Here is a 6,394-nt window from a genome sequence, read left to right on the forward strand (position 1 = left end):
AATCATGTTCCTCTTACGTTGGATGCTCCATCAGTAAAAAGGATCCAAGGATCCTTGGCTTCTTCCAGTTGTTGAACCTCCAAATCAGCTTCCTCTTGTATGTCACTAATGAAATCAGCCACAAAGTCTGCAAGTGCTTGTGTCTTAATGGTTGTTCTAGGCTCATACTAAATATCTTTTTCACTCAGCTTCACAGCCTACTTGGTCATCCTTCCATCTGGTGCTGAGGATAAGTAATCCTTAAGAGCCTTTAGAGATAAAATTGATGATTCGAGCATTAGGTGGTGATGGAGCTGCTTTCTGTGGAATTTCTTCGGGATCCTGGATCCTTGCTTTCTTGTCAGGTGACTCCTGTTTTGTTGGAGTTCCTATTCGTTCTTGGATTCTTTTATCATCCTCCAATCTTATAAACCTGAGTGCCCCGTTCCTTACGTCATCTAATGTCCTGCATGGGGTCATAACAATATCATCATAAAATAGGGAGTCCTTTTGAAGTCCCATCTTGAATGCTTCAACAGCCGTAGCCATATCAAGACTAGGGATCTCTAGGGCCTCCCTGCCAAACCTTGTAACAAAATCCCTAAGGGATTCATTATAAGGTTGGACAACTCTATACAAATCACTAGTTAACTTCTCAAATTTCCTACTACAGGAAAATTGGCTGTTGAACAAGTTAACTAAATGTGAAAAAGAAGTAACAGAAAAAGGAGGGAGACTTAGCAACCATTTTAATGCAAATCCTGTTAGTGTGGATCCGAAACCCTTGCATAGACAAGCCTCCTTGAGTTTTTCGGGAATTGGATTGATTTCCATTCTCTCCCTGTATTGAGCCACATGATCTTAGGGATCAGTTGTTCCATCATACACCTTCATATTGGGGGTCTGAATCGTTTTGGGACTTCAGCATCACAAATAGGTGGAGCAAATCTGGACAACTTGTGGCTTCCTTATGGTATTTCAGGAATCGGACGGACCACTCCTGGCACGCTGGATATCATATCCTTAAGCTTCTGAAGTTCCTTAGCCATAGCCTGGTTGATACCTGTATCCTGCATAGAGCCAAGGTTAGTGTTTAAGGATATATGATTATACATGTTACCTCTCGTTTGATTGAACGTTGGCATCCCAGAAGTGTAGCCAAGGTAAGAAGCATCTGCCATGGTAGTTGGTCCACCAGAGGCAATGGTTTGCATGGGGATGATGTCTCCTTCATGGACCTCCAAAGACCTCTGATGTTGAAGTCCTGAGGATCCTTGATTCTGGAAGAAGGATCCTTGAAGTTGGGAGTTGAAGGATCCTTGGTGATAAATCCCAGAGGATCCTAGCTGAAGGAACGAGGATCCTTGAGTTTGTTGACCCATGGATCCTTGTTGAAGGATAGATGATCCTTGCTGGAAAATCGAGGATCCCTGAGCGTGCTAACCCATAGATCCAGGTTGAAGGATAGATGATCCTTGCTGGAAGATGAAGGATCCTTGAGTTTGCTGACCCATGGACCCCTGTTGAAGGATAGGTGATCCTTGCTGGAAAATCGAGGATCCCTGAGCGTGCTGACCCATAGATCCTGGTTGATGGATAGATGATCCTTGCTGGAACATGGATGATCCTTGAGTCTGTTGAGCCACAGATCCTGGAGTAGTGAAATCCAGAATCCTTGGATAAATACTTGGTTCTTCAAGTTTCTCACTATATTTAGGTCGTTTATTTAATATCACGGTTATAAAAATCTCGACTAGACGATAAGTACTCGTAGAGTAATCTCTATAAGGTATGGTGTCGAGACGACTTTCTTTAACTACGCCAAGTTACTCAGAATTGATCAAAAGTGGTCAACCTCTGCCACAATCGGATCTAGTCAGTCAACGCAAGCCTATTTTGATTTTAAAAATTTTTAACGTAGTACATATTTTTATAATATTAAATAATGACTATCATTTTTTTAATTAAAGATTGTCAAATTTTAGATAATTTAGTATTTAAAGATCTTTAATATTTATATTGATATCCACGTATTTTTTATAAATATTAGTAGATTTATGATACTTGACAAATATATATAAGCTGCTATAAAATAGTTTATTTATAATTAACATGTCCGGGTACTCACCGAGTATTGTCCGCCTAGACCGAGTACTCGCAACTCCCTAGTCGACCGCCCTAGAAGCACCTAGCGACTTTTGCGACCATTAAATCACTATAAACATATATGCATTTACTATTATTATTATTATTATTATTATTATTATTATTATTGTTTAACGCCTATTTGGATCACTGACAGAATACTGACTGATGTTGACGGGTGGTTCGTTGGACAACCCTTAAGTGCTAAAAGACCATTAATAATCTACATTTTATCGGTTTATTTTGTGAAATTTGATGACTACGATAAAATGTTATTTCAGGTACAAAAGACGCAAAAGAAGTGAATTGAAGCGTGGAATTGAAGCTGGCCGAAACGGGAAGCATGGGCGACGAAAGATGGAAAATTAACAAGAAAACAAGGAGGCAAAAAAGGAGTCCACCGTAGCTTACGGTACCCACCGTAAGCTACGGTGGAGACTGAGACAAAAAGTTGCCGTAAGGCAGTTGTCTTCTATCGTGGGTTTTGTTAAGGCCACTATAAGCTACAGTGGCCACCGTAGCTTACAGTGGGCCCGACGCTAAAAGGTTAACAACCCAATTTATAATCGTTTTTGGACGGCTTTTCATTAGCTTATCATTATCTTTGAACCAAGGATGGCCTAGGGGTGATTTTCAGGTGCCATAGTTCAATTGTGAGTTGTGTAACCATTGGATACTTGTTTTCGATTCGTATGCTTACTGTAATCGACGGAGTGATGAACCAAATCATGCTTGGCTAATTGTCTTTGTGATTTCCCTCGGATTATAAGGTTTTATTTGAATGTTAATTGAATATTTATGCAATTTCTGAGATAATAGTTTGATCTTATTGCGAGTTCGTGTTCTAAACCGTCAGTTCTTGGTGCTAAAGGCAATCGAGATTAATCGGGTGGGATTCGAGGTTGGATAAATTAATTAGTTTTGAGTGATTACCTTGAGTTTTTTAATCAAAGTACTTAGTCTTCAATTATCACAATCATTTGCATAATCCCGAACTATGTCTTTATAATTCATCTCAGATCAAACGTTTACTTTATCATCATATAAACCTGAAACCGAGGAAAGGCATATTTTCTCGTCTTCATTTAAAATTCGTTAAATTGTTTTTAGTTCTTTTTGTTAATCAAATCAAACAACCAAATCTTTGAATTTATTTAATAGCAATTAGTTTTAATATAGTTATTTTAAAAAGACTACTTGGTAACACATTTGTCACAAACTTCCTGTGTTCAATACCCACTTACTATTATCTAATTAGTTTATTTGGTATATATATTTCAGTGAGTCTACGTCCTCACGTCAGATGTATAAGAATTCTTACATCTTTTCAGCAATAAAATATCTCCAAATAAGTGTAATATCGGCAAATATATTAGAATAAATAACCACTAATGTATATAATTTTTATCTCTAGGTAAATATATCCCTAAGGAATAAAACGAGCTGATATACAAACAAAAATAGAGATAAACGATGAAAATAGACTCAACACGCCCCATGGTGAATTAATACATGGTCATGCTCAGAACATACGAAATAAAGATAAAAATCAGGAAGCCAAAACATGGACATGTTAACTTAAACACACCCATGTTATCAAGAACAAGAGGAAAAGACAAAATAGAAGGATCTGAAGCAAAACATAGTCATGCCTTCCCAAAACATGGCCATGTCTTCAGTACAAGAGAAAAGGACAAAATTAGAGGCATTTTGGACTGTTGTGGACTCGCCACGGCTGTGCCTTGCTTAACACGGTCGTGCCTTCCCATGTTGTACGATCTGACAACGAACATTTAAGAATATAAGACAAAAAAAAAGTCAACACGGCCGTGCCCAGGCAAAGAATTGCCGTTCCCACCTCAACATGGCCGTGCCAAACTCAACATGGTCGTGCCTCAACTCAACATGGTCGTGCCCAAGAAAAACATGGTCGTGTTCAGACAAAAATTCCTGTTGTACTTTCTGACACCATTACCAGACAAAAAACTCAAAACATTGTCACCTCAACATGGAGCACCCAGATCAGCCTACAAACTGAATGATCATCTTCCTCATTCAATACACCTTCCAACCTAATTTACTCCACTTAAACCACCTCTTTTTATCACCATTAATAAGGGAATTGATCAAATTCATCCAACCCTTGAAGATTAAGAAGATTAAGCTCTTGGAAGAAGTCATTAGCATCAAAGATTAGTCATCAAAATTGGTTAGATTGTTTCCATTTGATCATGTTTGTCTCTATTACTTTGATGATTAACATTATGTTTATTTTAGGCTAAACTTTCATAGTATCATCTTGGTTATTAATGAATCTTAACTAAAGTTTAATAATGATACTTAAAATGTGATCGGTTTTTAATAAGTAATCGTTATGTTGCAATTATCACTTGATGAGGAACTTTAAACTACTCATAAAAGATATCCCAAGTGCCAAGCTTGACGATAAGCCGAGAAACTGCTAGTCTTGCGAAGCCTTGGCTAACCTTAAAATAGACACCAAGTACCGAGCTTGACGATAAGCCAGGGAACTTCCACTCTTGTAAGGGCTTGTAAATTAAGAATCTTTAAATGAGCCACCAAGTTCCGAGCTTGATGTTAATTCGAGGAATCGTCATTCTTGTAAGGGCTTGGTCAGGGAAAAACATGAATCCTAATATTGACATGGACCAAGTGGAAATTAGTAGTGGTTGATCATTTTAAATGGGACTTATCAACAATGTTTGTGAAAACGGATTGTTGATATTCACCCACTTAATTCGGTTAATTACTTGGTGGGTGAGTATGCATCATAACCTATTTTAACAACTCTTGGGTGGTTATTACATGAGTCATATAATTGTACAAGAGTTGTGTGGATTAAGATTTGGTAATTCAAGGTTAATCCTTTACAACTCAACTAATATTAATTGATATTTTAAGTATAATACAAGGGTTATTTTTACTAAAGTATTAACGAAAATTCACTTGGTAATTTAAGAGATTGTCTCATCTTTAAAGTGAGTTATTTTATTAATATTTATCATAAACTACTTGCTTACATAAAATAATGTTTTAGTGGAGGTCATGAAGTTATGCATCTCTCTTTCTTTAATTATCACGGAATAACATGACATAGGAATAAGGTGTTATTCTCACATTTAATCATTATAGCAAGCTAATATCACATGTTTACTAATTCATTGTTAAACCAAAGTTAAGAGGAGTTTAAACCAAGATGATACACTTTAATTTTTGATCTTCTATCTAAAAATATAAAAACCCAAAAATATTGTCTTTAATTTATGTTTGTAATTTCTGCCTAAATTTGCTTATCAAAACCATAACTATTATGATATTCACTTCTGGTTGAAATAAATACTACGATTTAGAAGTAAAAATCAAACAAGTGTATCCGTGGATCGATATTGGTTCTTACCTATAATTTACTACATATACAAAAGTACACTTGCCTATTTGTGTGTGGTTTAGTTAAGATAATAATCATTTTTATAAATATTAATTTAGACATTGTGTGAACAAACCTTTAAAAAACTTAACACCTTTTTCTACTATATCCACATCGCATCAAGTTTTTGGCGCCGTTTTCGGGACACAAGGTGAATTTTTACCAACAATCCAAGTATTATGAAACCTTGTTTATAGTGTATATATTTAAAAAACTTATCAAAAATGCAAAAATATTTTCTATCTTCTATATTTTTTTTTAGTTTTAGTTTTCTTTTATCCTTCAAGTTGATAAGTTGCTTGCTTTAGCTTAATTTTAGTTGTGCCTTTCAGATCTTTCTACTCTCTTAGTTACTGTATGACCTCTATATCTACTCCCGACCTCATTCACCACTTTTCGAACCTGAACGCCACTTTCACCAAAAAAAATGCACTCATACGCGTAAAATAACCAAAGGACTTAAGGACAAACCGGAGGACGGTACATCAACATAGGAGAACCAAGAAGAACCTATGATGGTGGAACTAAATAACGAGCTAAACATGAGCCAATAAGGCAAGCTGACACTCGACGGCTATGGCAATAACGTTGCACCACCCGAAATACTTCAAAACTTCAAAATCAAATCTAGTATCATTCCTATGATCGAAAATTCTGTCCAATTTCATGGCCTTCTCGACAAAAACCCCTTGTCTCATATTTCCCGATTCCTTCGAATATGTGGAACTTTTATAATCCAAAATTGCTCTGATGATCATGTTAGAATTAGACTATTCCTTTTTTCGCTTCGAGGCAACCCCTTGGATTGGCTTGAATCTTTAC

The sequence above is a fragment of the Bidens hawaiensis genome, unplaced genomic scaffold, assembly GCF_021521415.1.
Source record: "Bidens hawaiensis isolate Kalapana, Puna unplaced genomic scaffold, B.hawaiensis_p1.1 tig00017264_1, whole genome shotgun sequence".
In the NCBI taxonomy this organism is placed as follows: Eukaryota; Viridiplantae; Streptophyta; class Magnoliopsida; order Asterales; family Asteraceae; genus Bidens; species Bidens hawaiensis.